Genomic DNA, 22,229 nt, shown 5'->3' with positions numbered 1-22,229 from the left:
GTTTTCGAATACAAAATTAATGGAGATTTTAAAAATTACTATACACGTCAGTTGGCAAAGATCCCACCCAACTGTGCTATTCTATTCCAAATGTGCCAGCACCTCGTTACAGCCCATAAGTGTCTGTGAATGGACTCCCTTTTGACACTTCCATACACAACACAAAGAAGGTAGCTTTTATTCATAACTAGAGGCCCGGTGCACAAAATCTGTGCAAAGGGCTCGGTCGGCCCTCGCAGCCCTGGCTTCGTCCAGAAGGTTGTCTGGACAGTCATTCCACTATTTGGCTGTCCGGTCTAATTTGCATATGACGTTTTTATTATTATAGATTACGGTCGTTAGTCACGGCTGTGCTGTAAAGTAAATGCTGATTCACCACAGAATAAGTCACACTTTAGTATTAACTGTATTTCATCGTAATTGTCTTTTGACAATTGTTTGTGTGTTGTAAAGCAATGTTAAGGATGGGTTTGGCTGTGACTGTCCACAAATCCCTACCCTCTCTAACCTCAGTTTTTTCATCCACAGTTTCTTCAATAACAAGCCTCCTTCACAAGGTTGCGTGAGAATTAAATAAGCTGGCATGAAAACTACCCAGCACAATGCAGACCCCAGTAACTACTGGACAGATGTTCATTTCAGTTCACTCTTTTCTCCCCAGTTGAGCAAAACTAAATACTTATATTGAGACTAAATAATAACAAACAGTTTTGACTAGAATGTCACGAATAGAGACTGACCGCCACATTCCATTTAAGGTATTTAATTCACTAACTGGGGTATACATATATTTTCATTTATTATGATCTTTGTATTTCTGACATTGCTCAAAATGCTTAAAATTGGCCCTGGCCAGGGGGATCAGTTGGTTACAGCATCGTCCCATAGACCAAAAGGTTTTGGAGTTCAATCCCTGGTCAGGGCCCATATAGGAGGCAACCAATCAATGTTTCTTTCTCACATCGATGTTTCTCTCTCTCTCTCAGGTGAGGATTAAAAAAAAAGGTTTAAATTTGAACTAATCACACCTGCACCTTGAGTGTGCCTATCAGCAGAAGATAAAAACCTTACACTTCATGCATGAACAAAATCCAGTATGGATGCACCCTGTGGTATTTATTAATCCTCTGACACAGTAAAATCGACCCATCTTTTGACATATTACTGGCATTTAACAAGGGAATGGCCTCCAGCTGAATGAAGAAATCATGATTTAAAAGACATAAATATAGTTTATCACCAATTCACCAGTGATTAGCAATGACTTTTTTTAAAGAAAAAAAAAAGCATCAGGATTGTAAGCAGGAATTAATAAAGGAAACAGTAAATTTCAAATCAATCCCATTTTCTATGTCCCCATAACAGTCTATACGTGTTTTTTACACATTGCCACACTAAGTCGTCAATGTGCTCCCTCCCCTGATTGTGGCAAGAGCTTCCCAAACTAACTGTGGATTCATCTTTGTACCTAAGCAGCTAACACCATTCCTGGCACATAGGAAGGACTCCATGATATCTTTCCAATGCATAAATGGCCAGATGAAGGGTTGGCAGCCCTATCACTAGCCCAGTAGCTTGTGAAAAATATAAAATAACTTTCGGCCTTCAAGGAACTTAACTCTAACTGGTACAAGATTTCCTTATGTGAAAATTAAATAACCATGACTGATAGAAGTCTAAAAACATGATAAATTCATGGTAAAATAACACAGTGAACTTGGCTGAGACTAAGCAGGAAGATTTTTTTAACTGTTGAAGAGGAAAGAACTAAAAAAGTATCTTTTAAAAGATTGCAAGCAACTTGTTTCTCTTAAAGTAGAACCTGAAATCTACCTTTGAGACAGCCTGCCCTTTTGTCCTGAAAAACAAAACAACAAAACAGACTATTCTAGCAGCGGTCCATCAAAAGTGAAATTCCCAAATAAATGGCAAACTCAAAGCACTTATTTAAAAATCCAAAACTACAGACAAATACTCTCAAAATTGAGTCATCCTACCCTCAATTCCCAAATTTGGAGAAGTGCACAAAGTTCTTATTTTCCCTGTTTACGTAAACACTCTCTATTCTTCTTCCATCCTAGATGTCTGTCTTATCCTTCCATAATAGAACTTATGAATCATTTTCAATTTTGACATAGAGGATGCTGTTATCTTGAACTGTTTGTACTGGCAACGTTAGAAGGATTCTGCTCATAGTGATGAAGAACACACTGTAGTCAGTACTCTATGAATAAAGTTAAACAGTAGGAAGATGGATATTTCCTGATTGGTGGCAACTTCCCATTTATTTAGTTAAGTGGTAATGAAAAAAAAAAAGGTTGTAATAAGTAAAGGAAAACAAAATAGTTGATATGATGCTAATATACTGTAAAGTTTCTTTTGCTTATACAAGTCACCCAGTCACTATTAAATTTCAGTGTTTTCATCTAGAGAAAAACCTACTTCCTAGAGCAATTATGATGATTAAATGAATGCACACAATGCCAGGGAAATGACTGGTTCCTTTACTGTCAGAAAGGTGCAACAACTTGCCAAAGTTCATGTATTACATAGCAAAGAACAACCATTTTCACCCTAGTCTCTGTTCATGCAAGACAGATGGTACTGCACTAGAGGCTGCTAGAGCCCTATTCCTGGTACTACATGACATACACACATAATTCATATAGTGTATATGTCTAGTATGCATACATCTATAGTGTATAAACAGTGCCCACACATATATGCATTCATCGTGCTTGCACATACATAGTGTCATACACATATACACACATGTAGTTCATGTATACATACATATATTCATGTAGTGCATATGCATATCATATGCATACATATGTTATATATATACCTATAGTGTAGATAAGTATCGTCTCCATCTATCTAATAAAAGCCTAAGCGACCATTACGGTGGAATGACCAGAACGACCAGTCGCTATGATGCTCACTGACCACCAGGGGGCAGACACTCAACACAGGAGCTGTCCCCTGGTGGTCAGTGTGCTCCCACAGGGGGAGCGCCGCTCAGCCAGAAGCTGGGCTCATGGTTGGTGAGCGCAGCAGTGGTGGTGGGAGCTTCTACCGCCTCCGCAGCAGCACTAAGGAGCAGTGAGCTGAGCAGTAAGGAGCAGCAAGCAGGCATGTGGTAAGGAGTGAGGGGTCCTCGATTGCAAGAGGGATGTACAACTGCAAGAGGGCCCAGGCCAGGCTGAGGGATCCCCGCCCACCCCCCGCCCCGGGGCAGGAACTTCTAGTCCTATATAATAAAAGGCTAATGTGCAAATTGTCCCCACGGGCAGGAGTTCGACCGACTGGGAGTTAGGTGTGCGCTGACCACCAGAGGGTGGCATGGAACATGGCGGGGAAGGGAGGCCCTGGCCGGTGGCGGCGGCAGGCAGCCGGCAGCCACTAGGAACCCTACCTGTGTGCTGAGTGATTCCTTCCACGACCCGCGTGGAGTAGGGTTCGGTATCTGAAAGAAGAGCCGCACAACAAATGAAAGAAAGAGACACAAGATAATTTTGCAATACCGGGGGACCAGGCGGGCAAGTCCGGAAAGACTTCCTCCCCGTGCTCAGGTCTCACCAAGCTTTTATTCATCTGGAGTAGCCCTTAGGGTAAGGAGGTTTTAATGACACACATCAGCAGACAATTTTCAGGAATAGGCAGAGTATCTGATTAGCTCATCAACAGATCTCCAGGAGTATCTGATCAACAACAATCAGCAAAGATCTACATAAGCACCCAAGGAACTAAGTGAACTAAGGTGGAGATGCTTCAACCATTATCACCCAAATTAACTGGGTAGTTCACAGTTCTAACCTTCACCAGAACTTCAAAGGTTACTAGCCTTTCTTGGGGGGTCTCTGTCTAAACTCAACTAGTAAAGACAATGAATGGACTCCGGCACCTGTGCACGAATTTCGTGCACTGGGCCTCTAGTACATATATAATAGATATGCACATATACAGTGTAAACACATATAAGCACAGTTACACACATATAATGTATGTATAGTGTATATACAATGTACACGTGTTACAAATACAAACATATGTACAATGTACATACAATAGTGTACATACATCGAGACCCTGAAAGGGCCAACCTTTAACACACCTTAGACCTGCTGCTAGTTCTCCATGAATTTTTTTTCAAACTAGAACTCAGACAGGATTTTTAAAAATGAATTCCGATGAACACAGCTAGTGACACCAACACAGTGAAAACGGCGCAGCCCGCTCCTTGCAGGTCTGGCTTGGCAGAAGTTCAGCTCTTTCCTCCTGCAGGATGTGCATGCAGGCTGATCAGCAATGAGGTCAGTGTTCTTTCAAAAAATCAGAAAAGAAACTTGTCCTCATGTCTTGGCTTTGAGACTAGGCCTCTTATTTAACAAAGTAACTAATGAACTTCTTGAGTGACATTATTCTTAACTTCCTGGAGAAACAGAAAAACGTCCCGTGAAGAGACACAGTGTAGGCCTTCTGGGCACAACCCAGTGCTACTACGGAATGTGCCTGCCACCCGGCCACTCGCCAAGTATGACCCTTCTGATACAATATTTGTGCCTCTCTACTCGTGTTTTTTCTTTTATTGAAATAAGCTAATAAAGAGATAACTAGCCATGGGTTTATATTTTTTTAAAAAAATGAAAACACAACTTTCTAAATGAGAGACTGCTATATGTCAACAGTATACTATCAATACAATAGTCACTAAAACAGTGGCCATTGTAGAAAAAAAATAAAGGCATGAACTCTTCTCCAAATAAATAAAAACTAGATTCTGGGAATACAAAAAAACAAGGAAACTTACCCAAGGAAAACTGTTCATGAACTGTTAATCAAAGCTGTATTTCAAAAATGCACTTTCAGATTTTTAAAAAAGATTTTTTAATTGCAATACTTAGATACCCATTGGGGAAAAAAACACAACAGAATATACACATATGGTATAAACACAAACATGTACAATGAAAATACAGCTATCTGGAAGAATCACACAAAACAATTTTAATGTCTTTTCAATAAAGTTAAATAAAACTATATCATTTAAGTAGCGGCCTCCTCTGTTCTTTATTTGAAGCTGTAAATGGAATGAACACTGGGAGGGAGTAAGTGAACCAAGAGTGAGGCCATGTAGACAGGCTGTGCGCAGTGAGCAGTGGCTGAGGCTGTGGTACTGAGCTCTGGGTCAGGTCTGCCCCCAGCCCTCCCCCAACCCCCTCCCCCCACTGCAGGAGAGATGGAACCTGTCTTCAGAAGCCCTCAACCTGCCCCCTGCCCTATTCAATCCTCTCTAATTCATCTCCTCCAAGTGCAGCCTAAGCCCAACATCTCATAACATCTTAGGTATTCACTGTGTGTAACAGGCACTTGGTTATTAGAGTGCCCCTGGTTACTTGAGAACCTGGGGCGGGGGGGGGGGGGGGCAGACTTGATTTTCTGAGGAGATAGAAACCAGCCAACAAATCCCAGCCCAGCACCCCGAGCCGAGCCGGCATCCCAGGAGGAAATCTGAGGAAGAGCGCCCTGTCCGGGTAACTCTCTTTGGAACTGCTCCCATGCAAACAAATACAGACAATCCTCTTTGTAAAAACCCACAGTTCAATCGCTACCAACACAGAAGGAAACCTGGAGACCTGGGATGGGGGCAAACCAACAGGTACAGAATTTATATCAGGAAGAACAGTGTTTCCAAACGGAGTCTTCAGTCCAGCTGGCCATGAACGCGTCTGCGCTTAGACTCACTGACTAGGACACACGTTTCACCTGTTCTTGTGTTTAATAAAATGGAGCCAAACACTGTAATGACAAAGAAGAGCTCTGAGAAAAGCCTTTTTAGGTGCTCAGAACTTCCGTAGAAAGAAGAAGAAATCATAGTATATAGGAGTTCCTACAATGTAGCTGCAAAGCAATGAAAGCAAGTTTCCATTTCCAGATAAGAACACTTCCGATGTACATCACAGCTACCATCTTCAGAAAAAGTATGGCTTTTCTTTGTAAACAAAACAATACGGATTTAAGATTGTCTTGCCACATATTTTTAAAAAGGCACGCACAATGTTTTATCAGTCATCATCATATTCGCACAGACATCACCACAGGCAGCAAGATGTATTAGATCTTGTGATTTACAAAACTGTCGGTGTGACCACTTTTACCCCCACAAACACGACAGACACAGCAATGCATGGCATTTCCTCCGAAGGTGCGCTGCCATGTACGTGTTGGAAGAAGTGCCATTGCTGCTGGTGCGGTTCCGTCCTGCGCGTCCATACCACAGCACAGAAGCCCTTCATCTCCATCCGCCTTCCCTCTCACCTAAGTGCGCGCTACCCCCACCCCCACCCCTCATGGAAGATTCTATGGACGTGGGCATGAGCCCTCTGAGGCCCCAGAACGACCTTTTTGGGTGTGAACTAAAGGCCGACAAAGATGATCACTTGAACGTGGATAGTGATGAAAATGAGCACCAATTGTCTTCACAAACGGTCCGTTTAGGAGGGGCTGGTGCAAAGGATGAACTGCACATTGCTGAAGCAGAGGCAGTGAATGAGGAAAGCAGCCCAGTTAAAGGAACACTGGCAACTCTGAAAATGTCTGTACAGCAACAGTTTCCCTTGGCGGCTTTGAAAGCACACCACCTGTGGTCTTAGGGTTGGCATGTGGTTCAGGGCCTGGGCAGAGCAGTGGGCAGCGCTTAGTAGCTGTGGAGGAAGAAGTGGAGTCAGAAGATGAGGAGGAGGAGGGTGAGACACTCCTGAGTGTGTCTGGGAAGCGTTCTGCCCCTGCAGGCGGTAGCCAGGCTCCACAGAAGAAGGGAAACCTTGCTGACGAAGATAATGAGGAGGACAAGGACGATGATGATGATAAAAATGAAGATGGTGAGGAAGATGATGAGGAAGCTGAAGGAAAAGGTCCCATAAAGAAATCCATAAGACATACTCCAGCCAAAAATGCACAAAAATCGAACTAGAATGTTGAAGACTCAAAACCATCAACACCAAGATCAAAAGGCCAAGAATCCTTCAAAAAAAAAATCTCGTAAGACATGGGAAGGACCTCGTTCTGTAGAAGACATTTAAGCAAAAATGCAAGCAAGTAGAGAAAAGGTTCTGGGTGGTTTCAGTAGATTTCCTTTCCTTGTGTAGTGATGAGTCAAGTCCATAGGAAAAATAAAATTTTAGAACCAGAAAATAAAAGAAGAAAAAGTGCCATTGTATGAACAGTGTATCCTTTACCCCTGAAAAACCAAGTGTGTGCAGAGCAAACCCTTTCTCCACAAACCTTTCACACCCTTGTGGAGGCTGTTCACACACCCAGCGATGACACAAGGGGTCACACGGATTCGTTAGGAACACGTGGAGCCCGAGGCGCGGAGTACAAATGTATGCAACTCATGCTCTGGGGAGAAAGTCAGTGTTTATACCAAGAGATTTGAAAATCTGCACGCTTTCCTGGCCAGTAATTATTCTCTCATTTTTATCATAAAGACATCTTCCACAATATAGAGAGAACGCCTATTTTATTACACGTCGTCAATATCAGCAGAATGTTCACTGCGGTTTGGGGAAGTGTAGTTGTTTATGTGACCGTGGAGAGGTGGGCAAGAAAAAACCATGTCCTTCCATGAACGATGTGTGAGGCTTTAACTTCAGAGAAAGGAGGGAACTTCAGGAAATTATTTAATACTTTTTTAAAATACAATGAGTGCTCTCATATTTTTATTACAAGCGATCAAATCACTCCTCTGGAATGTAAGCACAAGCATTAGCTTGGATAGCAAGCGAGGCAGCTTGCTTTCCACAGCGTCTGCATCGGCACGGTCGCTTGCGTGGCATGCCACTAACAGCACACGGGGCGTGGCAGCCCTCGCTCTCCGTAGTACTTACAGGTTATCCATCTGGGAAGAGATTCAGGAAACGTTTGGGTGGGATGAATGATTGCTTAGGACCTACACAGACGATAAAAGACCATTATTCTACATATGGGCTCATTACCAAACGTTTACACTAGGATTCTTTTAAACAGCAAACCCCCTAGCGAGTTTTGCGTCCTCAGGCTTCAGTATACACACCGTGCTGTAAGCAGTACGAAAAGGAACAGCTGGAAGGGGAGGCTGCGGTGCAGGCAGCAAGCAGAGACAGGCTGGAAGGCCCGCGCCCCCTCAGCGGGGCGGCCTGGTCCTGGACACACTTGTCCATCTCTCTCTAAGCCTCACCTTCCGCGAGAGTCACATGGGGACGGCACTGCCTACTCCACTGTTTTCTCTCAGGGTTAAAGGTATGCAAATGCTTACTTCTCAATTAATGGAAGGAGTTTCTATTACTATTGTCATCATGCTTGTGATTCATAGAGAAGCATCTAATGCAGAAACATACTACATGCACAACAAGAAGGTTAAAAAGCCAAATTCCATCCTATTTATCACCCAAACAGAATTAAAAAATCACTGACAATGTTGTCATGGACCAAAAACGGAAATCTCAAGGGCCCGTGTTGATGGCCGCAGCCAGATGCTCCTTCCAGAGAACACGTGTAACTTCCTGATATGACCCATAAAGTAAGACACGGCAGCCAGAGCACAGGCCCTGGATTGGTTGCTGTCCTCATTTGTGACCTTGTCAAACCGCCAGCCTCTGCCTGGGTGACGCTGAAGAGCCGTGGTTCTCAACCTTCCTAATGCTGCGACCCTTTAATACAATTCCTCATGTTGTGGTGACCCCCAACCATAAAATTATTTTCATTGCTACTTCATAACTGTAATTTTGCTACTGTTATGAATCGTAATGTAAATATCTGATTTGCAGGATGTATTTTCATTGTTACAAATTGAACATAATTAAAGCATAGCGATTAATCACAAAAACAATATGTAATTCTATATGTGTTTCCCGATGGTCTTAGGCGACCCCTGTGAAAGGGTCGCGACCCACAGGCTGAGAACCGCTGCTGAAGGGCATGAGCAGAGCAGCAGTGGCCCGCTCCATGCACTAGCTTCCCCTGGGCGCGGCTTTTAATTCCTCCTTTCCACCACACACCCATGTAACTATCAGCAGCAACAACAACAAATCTAATATTCAGACAGGAAAAGGGAAAAGTGCATGAACCTCACCCTCCGCCACAGGCAACTCTCTCCTAAAGCAACAGGAAACTTATGATAGCCTTTAAAACAACAGCAACCACCGTTTCACGCGCCCGTTTGAAATGTGTGTGCTCATCAGGAAAGCCTCCACTGGGCATGTGTTTTAGGAAATCGGTGGACGGATTCCCCATCACTTCCTGCACCCTGACCCTGGCTCAGCCACACCGTTTCTACGGAGATGAGTCTGGACCTCTATTCGGGGACGGGTTCTCTCTTCACAACACAAAACAGGTGCCCCTCCTAAACACAAAACACAGGTCTGTGTTTAAGTTTCCCACTGACTTTGTGAAAATAAACAAACGCACTACTCTGTGCTATTGGGCACTTCCCCGACCTCTTGCCACAGTAGCCAGCTCCCCATAAACTGCGGGCTCAGAGTGGACGGCAAAGCCCACACGGTGCCCCTTCACTGTCCACCAAATCCGCCCGGAGGAGCCGGCTGTGCGGCCTGAGGGCTTGCAGAAGCCTCAGAGGGCAAACAGACAAGTATAAAAGGACATGTTTCCTTGAAGATCCTGATTTCCCTTATTAAAAAAAGTCAGGACTAGAATATAAAAGGATGTTCAGGAAAACAGCAGGTCATGGAAGAAACCCTTCTGCCCTGGCTTCAGACTCCAGCACCTCTCAACCTGCTTTCCTCCCCAGGCTCCAGGGAGGAAAGCGGCCTGGGCCACCGACACGGCTGCCCGCGTGTGTGGGGACAAGAGCGTGTGCACCAACAGGAAGCTGGTGGAGGCCCTTCCTGGGCTCTGTGTCTCGGAGCCTTCCCAGAGATGGAAAATGGGGATAGGGGAGATGACCCGCCTGGAGCTCAGCATCCACGGACCAGCCCGCTAGACACACATCACTGCTGGTCAGAGAGGAGCCACCTGGGGAGTAGCCATCCAGTGGCCATCCTGTGAGACAGCCAGGCACCAGCAACTGCTGCCTCCACGGGCCTGGCTCTTTGTGAGTCTCTCCGTAGGACACAGACAGGTCTTATTCCAGCCTGCAGGTCTGCAGATATGGCTGGGAGCTCTGATTCTAGATTTTTTCAAAATCGAGAATACCTCAAACTATCAAGAAGCCAGGATGGCAGGGGCAGGTTGAGTGAGGGACGAAAGCTGTCACCTGGCCCTGCGGACAACAAGGTGCCAAGGAGCCTGGTCAGAGAGCCATCATGGGCAGTCACGTGTGTGTTTCAGAAAGATATCTGGGGGGCTCCTGCACACACATGCATGCACGCACGCCTCACACATGCACATGCCCTCATATGTACACACCCCAGACCACACAGCACACGTGCACACCCTCGTATATACACATCCCAGACCACGCTTTACATATGCACACCTTCTTATGTACACATCCCAGATCACACACCACAACACACAAAAACCACTCCCCTTGCCCAACTGATGTGGCTCAGTGGTTGAATGTCAACCCATGAACTAGGAGGTCACGGTTCGATTTCCAGTCAGGGCACAGGCCCAGGTTGCAGGCTCGATCCCCAGTGAGGGGCGTGCAAGAGGCAGCCACTCAATGATTCTCTCATCACTGATGTTTCTATCTCTCTCTGCCTCTCCTTTCCTCTCTAAAATCAATAAAAGATTAAAAAAAAACACACACACACAAAAAAAACACAATGCTCCCCTAGTCTATCTCCACCTAAATCAGCTCATGACTGACCTCCATCTGGAAGGCCCTTCACGACACTGCCTGTCCCCAGCACACCTGGGTCTGGGAACACAAGGTCAGTGACGACATGCCCGGCCACCTTGGAACCAGAAAGACATGCCCACTGGGCACTGACCTCGGGGGAGGGGCTGAGCAGACCAGTCATTCCTCACGTCCAGCTCCCCGGGGAAGAGGAGGGAGAGACAGCACCGAGGGTCCCAGGGCAGGGTTTCCCTGTTCGTCGCACACACCCCAGCCTCACAGGCCCCACGCCGGCTCCCTGCTGGTCTCCCCGTGTGACATTCACCGAGGAGCCTCAGAATGGGCCCACATCCCGCGCTCTCCCTTAAAATGCTGCCTCTCGAATGGGAAAAGGAAAAATCAATCGGGAAGGAAATCAAATAAAGGTCATAAAACACAGCCATCAATTTAAACATTAAAATTTCATAACACACTTTAAATTGAAGACGAGTTAAGTGACATTTCCAAACCTTAAAAGCAGTCAGCCTCTGGTGGGAGAGAGTGCCCCACAGAAAGGCCGTTTCCGTAACTGCCAGGTCAGTCAATGGCCAAAATCTCCACGTGGCCGGAGGAGGTCTGGACCGAACGCTTCCCTGGCAACCGTCCCTGTCCCCAAGCGGCTGGTGAACATGTACGGAGGCGGGAGGACAGATGCCACCCAGCCTCCAGCCTGGGCACAGGAGAAGTAAGGCCCCAGGCTGTCCTCACCCACACCCAGCAACACAGCCCAGCCAATGGCAACTGGAACTCGTGGTGCTTCCCAAAGGAGGACGGGTGGTGCGCTCGCCTGCCCCACCGGCAGCGACACCCGCTGCCACCAAGGGAGAAGCCGGGATAGAAATGTCTCCTCTTGCTCACAGGATAATCACAGGATGGCTCATCTCCATCCACTCTGATTTCTCTCTCTCGCTAAACAGCAGGAATCGGAAACTACAGCTGCCAAATCAGGATCCCGGCACAATTTACCTGCTACGGTGTGTGTGTGTGTGTGTGTGTATGTGTGTGTGTGTGTTCCCTTAAAAAGAAGACCTGGATTCCAAGGGCCAGATCCGACTCCTCAGTCCATCGAGACACACACACACACACAAATATTATGCAGCCACGAAAAAGAAAGAAACCCTGTCACTTGTGACAACAAGGATGGACCAACCTTGAAGATATTATACTACATGAAATACGTCAGACAGAGAAAGGCAAATATTTTATATTCCCACTTATATGTATAATCTAAAAAGACTAAGCTATAGAGCAGCCGTGGGCCGGATCCGGCCCGTTTGAAATGAATAAAACTATTGAAAATAAAAGACCGTACCCTTTTATGTAATGATGTTTACTTTGAATTTATATTAGTTCACACAAACACTCCATCCATGCTTTTGTTCCGGCCCTCCGGTCCAGTTTAAGAACCCATTGTGGCCCTCGAGTCAAAAAGTTTGCCCACCCCTGCCCTAGAGAGTAGAGATGCCTCCCGCGACCACTGGTCTGTCCTCCATCCCTAAGGTTCTGTCGTTTCCAGAATGTCCCGTAAGTGGAATGTTATGTAATGTCGTGTTTGAGACTGGCTTCTTTTACTTAGCATAATGCCTTTGAGGAGCATCTAAGCGGCCGTGAATATCAGTAATTCGTTTGTTTTTACTGCTGAGCAATATTCCATGGTATGGGTGTACCACCATTTGCTCATTTATTCACCTGTTTTGGGCAACTTTGACTAGAGCTGCTACAAATGTTGAGTACAGAATTCTGTTGAGCATCAGCAGCTCTCACTTCTCCAGAGCTAATACCAAGAGCCCGACTGCTGAGTCAAATGCTAAGAGTGTGTTGACTTTAAGAAACTGCCAAGCCGATTCCCAGAGTGGCTGCTGGTTTCTGATTTCCCACCAGTGATGAATGAGAGTTCCAGTTGCTCCCATCCTCGCCAGCACGTGGGATCGTCGGTGTTTTTTATGTCAGCCATTCTAATCGATGTTAAAAGCATCTCATCATGATTGTAACTTGCATTTCAAGAGGACTGGTCATGTTGAATATTTCATGTACTTATTTGCCATCTTTATACCCTTTTCAATAAAGTATATGTTCAAATATTTTGCCCACTTTTAAATTAGGTTGTTTCCTTAGTATTGGATTTTGGGGATGGATGGATAGATAGATAGACAGATAGATAGACAGATAATCCAGAATTGATAGATATTCCAGAATCAATGGATCAATCAATCGATCACTTGATACAATGGTAGATTCCGGATACAACTCTTTCCTAGGAGATGTGGTCCATAGTTATTTTTCCCAGGGTGTATTTTGTATCTGCATTTTCCTTAACAGTGCCTCCTGCAAAGCAGACGTTTTTAATTTAGATGAACTCCTCTTATTCTTTTCTTTTATGAATCGAGGTGTCATATCTAAGAACAGTTTGCCTAACTTCATGTCCAGAAGAGTTTCTCCTACGTTTTCCTCTGAATTGTTTAATAGTTTTAATTGTTTAAAAGTTTAATAGTTTTACATGTTACACTTACTACACGACCCAGTGAGAGTTAACTTTCGTATAAGGCGGTTTTCCTTTTTTGCACATGGACGCACAATCCTTCCAGCGCTGTTTGTTGAAAAAACTATCCATTTTCCACTGAATTGCTTTTCGCCTCGTCAACAATCAATGGCCGTATTTATGTGGACCTATTTCTGGACTCTCTCTTCTGTCTATTGATCCATGTTCTATCTGAGCAGAGTATCGTTTACTACTTACTTTAGTAAATTCTCTTTGTGGGGGAAAAAATAATTCCATCTGGAAGCAAAAGCAAACTAGTAATGCTCTATATGATACTATGCTTCTTGGGACGAGGTGTGAGCAGCACAGTCCTAAAGCAGAGAAACGCCGTAACGGCTCCCGGGCAAATGCGCCCGTGACACCTGACACATTTAGCGGGGAAGCAGAACATTTCGAGTGAGTTTCCAAAGCAAACTCCAACAATGTGACAACAGAATCAAATGCCTAAAGAACTACTGAAAACCGCCGAATCAAAATTATAACATAAACTATCCTCAGATTAAGAGAGTTGGACTAACACTAACTAAACGATAAATACTTTGAAGGTGCAATTCAACCAAAGGTCTTGTATGCATGCATTTAAGCATAACCAATGGGCACAGACACTATGGGGTGAGGGCATGTGCTGGGGGGTGGCAGTGGCCGGGAGAGGTCAATGGGGGGGAAAGGAGATATACGTAATACTTTAACAATAAAGAATAAGAATAAGGATAAGGAGAAAGAAGAAGGAAGAAGGAAGAAGGAAGAAGGAAGAAGGAAGAAGGAAGAAGGAAGAAGGAAGAAGAAGAAGAAGAAGAAGTGACTGAGGGTGGTTTCCCTACTGGGAATGAGCCTGATGAGCTATCCTGAGGATGACTTCATAAGCCACACTGGGAGACACTGAACTGGACACCAGGAGGTGGCCCAGGGCCTGCCACATGAAGCCCTCACCCCAGATGGCCTCTCGAGTCCATTAACAAGAAAACTCGAATGTTGGGACAAGAACAAAAAAAAGATACTTAATTGGGGTGTACATAAAACTAGCACACGGTATAAAAAAGGGTCCAAAACAGTACATTGCCTCAAGCGGGAAAACTGCGACTCAAAATACAAGATTCTTAGAAGCACACAGCACTGTGAGTCGCGCCTACAAAGGCTGGAGTTGTTAACGCCCACACTGATCTTCCCTTGATGGTGACCCCCAGGTGACCAAAGGCCCCGCAGCTCCTTTTAACCAAGGCCATCCAGAAGAGCTTTGATGCTGACTCTGCAGCACAGGGTGCATCGAACAATACACTTGCCAGCTTTGATTCACTCGCATTTAGATTAAACAACAGAACTCGCTCTGATCGACCAAGAGGAGAGTTTACTACCATCGTGAAACAAACACAGAGCCAGAAAGAGCTGTTGTCACCCTGACCAGTTTGGCTCAGTGGATAGAGCACTGGCCTGGGGACTGAAGGGTCCCAGGCTCGATTCCGGTCAAGGGCATGTACCTTGGTTGCGGGCACGTCCCCGGTGGGGGGTGTGCAGGAGGCAGCTGATCGATGTTTCTGTCTCATCGATGTTTCTAATTCTCTATCCCTCTCCCTTCCTCTCTGTAAAAAAATCAATAAAAATATTTTAAAAAAGAGCTCGTTGTCTATTCCTATTGCAAAATTCAGCCCCTCTGAGTTAGACGGATCATCTTCCACGTCCTTGCCTTGCAGAGTACTAGAAATCAGATTAAAAACAGAAGGAGCCTGGAAATCCTACTAACAGATGAGAATAAAACCTGGCAGCCTTTATGAGAGAGAAAACAGTCCCACCTTAAGACAGGAATATAGAGGCACACCAACACGCACCAACTAACACGATCATCCTGCACCATTTTATGATGGCGAGATAGAGAGGCTTTAGCAGACTAACCTGCTGACCACTCTGTGCAAAGCCCGTAGGGCGTGGCCACATTTTGGTAACAATCATGCCAGAACATACAGATTCAGTGTCAGCCCTTTCAGAAGGACCACCAGAGAAAATCATTCATTCCTCCCAATGAGCTCATGGCACGGCACCCCCCATTTCTGGAAAGGTTCCTTATGCAACCGTTTCCTTCCTGCTCAAGTGGCCTAAATAAAATTCATAAAATTCTTTGAGCTGGGAAAGACTTCAGATATCTCCTTATTTAACCATAAATCTTTACCAGAAAGCTCAGGTCCAAATAACATGGTTCCCAAACCAATGGTCTTTTCACAGGTAGTACCTTGTGTCCAATATGGCACATCCTCATTGTATAAAGAATTAACTTTGCCGAAACCGGTTTGGCTCAGTGGATAGAGCGTCGGCCTGCAGACTGAAGGGTCCCGGGTTCGGTTCCGGTCAAGGGCATGTACCTGGGTTGTGGGCATATCCCCAGTAGGAGATGTGCAGGAGGCGGCTGATCGGTGTTTCTCTCTCATCGATGTTTCTAACTCTCTATCTCTCTCCCTTCCTCTCTGTAAAAAATCAATAAAATATATTTAAAAAAAAAAAAAAAGAATTAACTTTGCAGATAGTTGAGAGACAGACAGAACTATTTCTGGTGCAATCACCATCAGGTATGGGTACAAAGATTGTGCCTGGCTTTTCACATGTGGTTGACAGACTGGCCAAAGGGATGACAACCTCATGAAACTCAAGAATCTGACCCCTAAAAGAGGATGGATTTAAAAATGGAGAAAAGCACCTGGCTGGTGTGGCTCAGTGTTTGAGTGTTGACCTATAAACCAGGAGGTCATGATTAGATGCCTGGGTTGCCAGCTTGATCCCCAGTTGGGTGCATGTCTCTCTCATTGATGTTTCTCTCTCTCTCTCTCCCCCTCTCCCTTCCTCTCTGAAATCAATAAAAATAATTTTTTTTAAATGGAGAAAAGCTTCAGTGTCACAGAAGGGACAGGACTTGGTCAGTACTGCTCCTTCTTCTCAGAGCTGGTGCCCAGAGCTGGTGACCACCTTTGAGCCAGCAGGGGCTCCTCACCTCCCTGGATCCTGGAGGAGGGGGGGCATGGAAAACAGGCCATCTTTCCCCTCCTCCTGCTCAACCTTGTCTGGAGAGAGCAATCTTCCAGAAACCCCCCCATTCCCAGCCCTCGGCAGTTCCATTCCAGGGGCTCAGGGACCAGAACTGGCCCCCGCTTTCTGCCCTGCAGGCCAGCCCACCCCTGTCCATCCTCGAGCACCTGAGGAAAGTCAGACTCTACGGTCACAACACCCAGGCAGACCCCGAGGAGCTCGAAGGAAACAGCCTCGGAACCTTCTGGATCTGCCAGGACCATCGACCTTCTTCGTTCTTCACTGCGTGTTAATGACGCCTTAGTCACAGAATCCCTCCCCGGTGCTGCCAAAGGGATCCGCAGAGGCCATCTAAGAATGGCGAGGCGGGAGCTGAACAACTGTGACGGACGGTCAACACCGCAGCATGGATTCCATGCATTTCGTCACGAAAACCAAAATCATTGGCTTCGTTAATCACGGCGACACAGGCACCGTCCCATGAGTGTATCATTTGCAAGCGAACCTCTCACACCCACCGCTGCACCTTTTAACCCCAGTTTCATGGCTGTGATTTTTTTCTCCACAGAACCACCAGACACCCGTTTTTCAGGACATACAACACTCAAACCAATTTAAAAAGCAAAGAACACGATCACTTCGTACAGAAGCTGCCACATCCCTGTTGATTTGAGCCTTGCACATAAAGTCAGGCTGGTGACTAAATAAAAATTCCCTTTCAGCTATTTACCTTATAAATTAGATAAAAGCACTAAGCCCATGAACTAGAAACATGAGAAATATCAAGGCAAAAGAATTCAAGGATAAATTCTAGGGTTTAAGAAAACACAACTACAGGACGCTGCATGTTCCTCGCCGCCCTCCCCCACCACTTCAGGACGCCGAGACGAGGAAACCGGGACCTTTGTCAGAAACCCTCCCTGCGCCGGGGCCTGAGTGAAAGGTCACGAAGGCCAGGAAGCCTCTGAGCGGGTCTGCAGCAACGTGTCCGTGTGAACTACCTCCCACAAATGGCGAGTCTTCCCATGCAATACATTTCCCATTTCATTGAAGAGCTATGTGCCCATCTGAAAGTAGAGATGGAAAATGATATTCAAATATAACGTCACACTTGAAGTTATATACACAGTGGTCATATAAGAAGAGGAAGAAACATTCATAGCCATATATTTGGGGTTATTAATAAAATGCTGTTTCTTTCTGTTCTAAATGTGTAACTTCAAATTCTCATATTTCTGTATAACATTCCTGAGTTGGCAGAAACATTAACAAAATATATTACAAATTTAAGATCTGAGGAGTATTTGGATGACTTTAGGTTCTATATTTGTGGGTATCCATACAAGAAAATGGTTCTGTGTATTTTATTATTTTATTATGTCTTTCTGTATGGCCATAATCAGAGTTCAATGGCAGATAAGGTTATTATATTACACTAGAGGCCTGATGCACAAAATTCGTGCATGGGTAGGGTCCCTAGGCCTGGCCCGCAATCAGGGCTAATCTGTGGGGTGACCGGAGGGGTGAGTGTGGGGACCCCCACTGGCACCGCCTTGGCCAACCTGGTGCCAACTGCTTGCTGGCCCCGTCCCCTGCTGCCAACGGTTGCCTCCCTCTGAGGGGCATCCGGCGGGGCAATTGGAGGGCCCCGCTGGCACCCACCTTGGCTGGCCTGGGGCCTGCGGGCTGGGGGAAGCTTCTGCATTGAGCATCTGCCCCCTGGTGGTCAATGTGTGTCATAGTGACCGGTCATTCCACTGTTCGGTCAATTTGCATATTATGCTTTTATTCTATAGGATACTTATCTTCTAAAAGGAAATCCTGAAAAATTGAAGCCTTGAATAGACACACAGACACACCCAAACAATTCTAACCCCATCAATGTAAAAACAGATGAACTGTGGTATGTTCACATGTGGAATACGCTACAGCAGTAAAAACCAAATAGACCAAAGCTGCCGGTATCAACTGGTTCAGCACCAATCATATTTCACCTTCATTAAGGAAACTCACTAGACAGAATTCATCTATCACAGATGTTTGCTTGAAAAGGGGACTGTTAATCCAGCAATTTAAAAATCATAATTAGCAGCACTGTTAGGAACACAGCTGGGAAAAAAGCAAAACAATGACCGTATGTAATTCAAAGTTTCTTCTTAAGTTCTAACTGTTACAATGAAAATTCTAAAATTTTTCAGCTTTTTTCACCAACTCCTGCTTTGACAAGCTTCAGAATAGATGCTATGGAGAACTAGCTCCAATTAAGTGTTGTGGAACTGAGACAGGCTAAGCAGCTCTGAGCCTTGCAGTTGCAGACTACAGCTTTATGACAGACAGAGGCTTCGAAGACATGAGGCCACCTGGTTGGAAGAAATGCACCCTGGCAATTTAAGTCTGATCTGAGGGACCATTAAAGGTTGTCTGCCCTACCCTGGCCAGTATTCTCAGTGGTTAGAGCATCAGCCTATGCACCAAAGGGTCTTGGGTCCAATTCCCGGTCAAGGGCACATACCTAGGTTGCAGGTTCTATCCCAGTGTTCCTGTCGGGGTGTGTGTGGGAGGCAGCCACTCAAGGTGTCTCTCTTACCTGTCCCTATATATTCACCCACTTATTCTATAAATATTTATTCAACTATCATGAATACTTCTCTCTAGGCGATACAAAGGGGAATGAGACAGTTTCTCCTTGGAAGATTCAACCCTGGGTGGAAAGAAAAATGTCACTCTGAACCGAATCAACACGAGGGACTCAATGGAGGTGTGAGTGGCACCACAGAGCCCTCTGAGGGCCTTATTGGTCGCCCCCACCTGCACGGGTGCCAGCTCTTGCCCAGACCCCTAAATGCCGGCGCCATCACCACCAGCATTTGATGATGATACAAAGGAACCACCCAGGACAGAGTAACAGAGGACATGAGCAATGGGTGCAGACAAACATGCAAACAGCACACACAAGCAAACGCAGGTGGTTATTTCTCTGAGTGACCTGCAGGTTTCCTTGTGGCCTTGCAGTCCAGTGTGCTCTCCCTCCCGGGCTACGCACAACATTCAGGCAGCAGACACCCAGCGAACAGGAGGCACAGAGGCAACTGCGTCAGCTACACATTCTCACCAGGTATCGACCAATAACCAATGTTTGCCAGAAGTGAGAATAGTGAAGGTATTTTAAACTAGCTAAATGAATGTGTTTCCTGACATGTTCTTAATACATGAGACATCATAAAACTAGGCCTATTCACGATTATGTAAGCCTTGAAATGCCCTTGAACTGTTTATGTCCCTTTGTATTTTTATACCAAATAAGCCCAAGGTTAGAAGAGTATAAATAAAATTACTGACAGCAGCTGGGATGACATTAGGGCAGAACTTACACCCATAAGGTACTGGCTGACCCCATTTCTCCCCTTTCTATATATAAACATAGGGAAGAAACAAGGAGTTAGGACTGCTGCAGACCCACCCCATCTCCCGTAGGGTGACTGCTCCCTCCCCCACACAACCATCTACAAGGTGCTCTCCCTCCAGCTCCACCCCCGAGGGTCTGCAGAGCTCCCTCACTCACCGAAGCCCCACAATTCATGCTCCCCGACTCAGGCCAGGAGGCATCCTCCTCCGGACACTGTCCCCACCCACAGTCAAGTCCAGGCTAAATGAAGCTGATCGGATGACCACTTACCCCTGAGGAAAACTCCACTGTAACTTCCAGACAAGGCCCCGTGAATCAACTTAAAAGAGTAAAGAGTTTTTCCCTGGCCAGTGTTGCTCAGCAGTTAGAGCACAGCCGCACACTGAAGGGTCAAGGGTTTGATTCCTGGTCAAGGTCACTTTGGCTGCAAGTTCGATTCCCCGCCCGTGAAGGAAACAACCAATTGATGTGGTTTCTCTCTTATCGATGTTTTTCTCTTTCCCTCTCTCTCTCCCTCCTTCCCTTCCAGTCTCTATAAAAATCAATGGAAAAAATATCCTCAGCTGAGGATTAACAAAAAAACATAAAACAAACAAACAAAAAGAGTAGAGTTTAGTTCTTACATTAAAAAAAAAGGGGGGGGGAGGGGGAGAGGAGACATCAAAGCCGCGTTACTCCATGAGGTCCATGCTGGCGCCAGCCTCTGCCCCATGTCTTCCCTTCACCCCCCAGGACAGCTGAAGCCACTGTCCTGCCTTCCCTTGAGATCCCTAAACCAAGCACTAACCTTTTGGTTCAAGTTTTATATCAATAAAGGGCCACATTATTGTCTCCCTGAATCCAAATGGCCACCCTCACACAGTAGACACATTCCTTGTGAGAAATGACTCGAAATCCCACTCAGCCCCTGGGGAGCCAGGGTCAGCAGAACAGCAGCCCTGGGGATCCCTGTCCCCTCCCCCCATTCTCCAGGCTGGGAGACCACTCGTGTCCAGCACCCCTGGGCCCATTGGGGTCACACATCCACTCATTTCTCAAACCCAAAGCAATAAAGGGAACGGGGCTTAAAAGGAAGCCCAAGCTCCAGCTCGCTTGGGTTTTCATTCTCTTCAGTGTGAGACTGACCCGTAAGAGTCTTCATTTGATGTCTCCACGTGGCGGCACTGAAGCTGAGCAAGTGTCTGATGCCGTGCCAGGTGGGCTGGAGGCATCTTCAACTCCGAGTGAATTCACAGTGTGTTTTAACCCACTGCTGGGAAAATAAAAGCCAGTGAGTATTCGCCTTTCCATCAAAAAGAGGCAAACCCCACTTCGGGCCACCCAGGGGCACCTTTGCATGCCATGGAAGTTTCTGCATCAAACGTGGATCCCTCACCTTTGCTTCCCAAACTGAAGTGACCAAGGCCATGTGACACCAGGACCCAGAAATAAAATAAGCAAAGAAGGAACAAATCAGCCCCAAGGGGCTCCGCAAACCACAAGCTCTCGTGGTTGTGAATTGAGTACCGAGAGCCAGAATCCCTGACTTCTCTCCGTCGGAGGACAGAGTAAATGCCATCTCCCCCTAGTTTGCGGGAGACAACATCCTCTCCTTTCCTCGGAGCCCAAAGAAATGACACTTCGCTAAAATGGTTAGAATTAGCCAACCGGGCTCATGGAATGGGTGAGGGGCTTACTAAGGCATCCCATTTGAACACAATACCCAGCAAAATCAGAAGTTAAGGAGTTCAAAGACACATCAACTCATCCACGTGCAATTCTCTTATTATCTGGTGAGCCACCTCTTCCTACTCATAAGTCAAATTCAAAACTGCAGAATGATTAAGATCAGGGTGAAACTACAGGGAACAGTCACAGGTCAAGAACAGACCAAATCACATCCATGGCTTTACAGTAAAGAGAGGAACTGTGCACCTGCTGGCCACTCATCACCAGCAGGCTGTGCATCAATAGGTCAGTAATTAACACTGAGCAATCAAGGGCCAAGTGAAATGTGGACCTGAAAGGGGTTGCAGGAACCTCCCCAGTCATCCGATCCAGGCCCTCATTTGACAACTGTGGGCCCTAAGTCACTCACCCAAAGTTCAATGTCAACTAAGGGCAAACCAAGGACTCTAACCCAAGTGCCCTGCCCCCCTCATCACCCACCTCCCATCTGTCTTCTCATAGCGCATGAGTTTACAAATACTAAAGAAAAATAAAAGTCACAAGTCTCAAAACAACACATTTAGGTTCTGAGCATCAAATGCAAGTGAAAAATTTAGAGAAACGGCCCAGCCGGTGTGGCTCAGTGTTCGAGCATCGACCCATGAGCCGAGAGGTCACTGTTGATTCCCAGTCAGGGCACATGCCCAGGTTGCGGGCTCCATCCCCAGTAGGGGGTGTGCAGGAGGCAGCCGATCAATGCTTCTCTCTCATCATTGATGTTCCTATCTCTCTCTCCCTCTCTTCCT

General features: G+C 46.0%; 1 protein-coding gene and 1 pseudogene across 2 annotated transcripts in view; one reads left to right on the top strand and one right to left on the bottom strand.

Moving 5' to 3' along the window:
• DIP2C (disco interacting protein 2 homolog C) overlaps positions 1-22,229 on the bottom strand; it is a 384,021-nt gene that overhangs the window by 280,439 nt on the left and 81,353 nt on the right. The gene's annotated exons all lie outside the window — the stretch shown is intronic.
• Positions 6,354-9,982, top strand: LOC118667393 (annotated as a pseudogene).

The sequence above is a fragment of the Myotis myotis genome, unplaced genomic scaffold (assembly GCF_014108235.1).
Source record: "Myotis myotis isolate mMyoMyo1 unplaced genomic scaffold, mMyoMyo1.p scaffold_m19_p_1, whole genome shotgun sequence".
Taxonomy (NCBI): domain Eukaryota; kingdom Metazoa; phylum Chordata; class Mammalia; order Chiroptera; family Vespertilionidae; genus Myotis; species Myotis myotis.
This window is presented reverse-complemented; position numbering and strand designations above follow the sequence as displayed.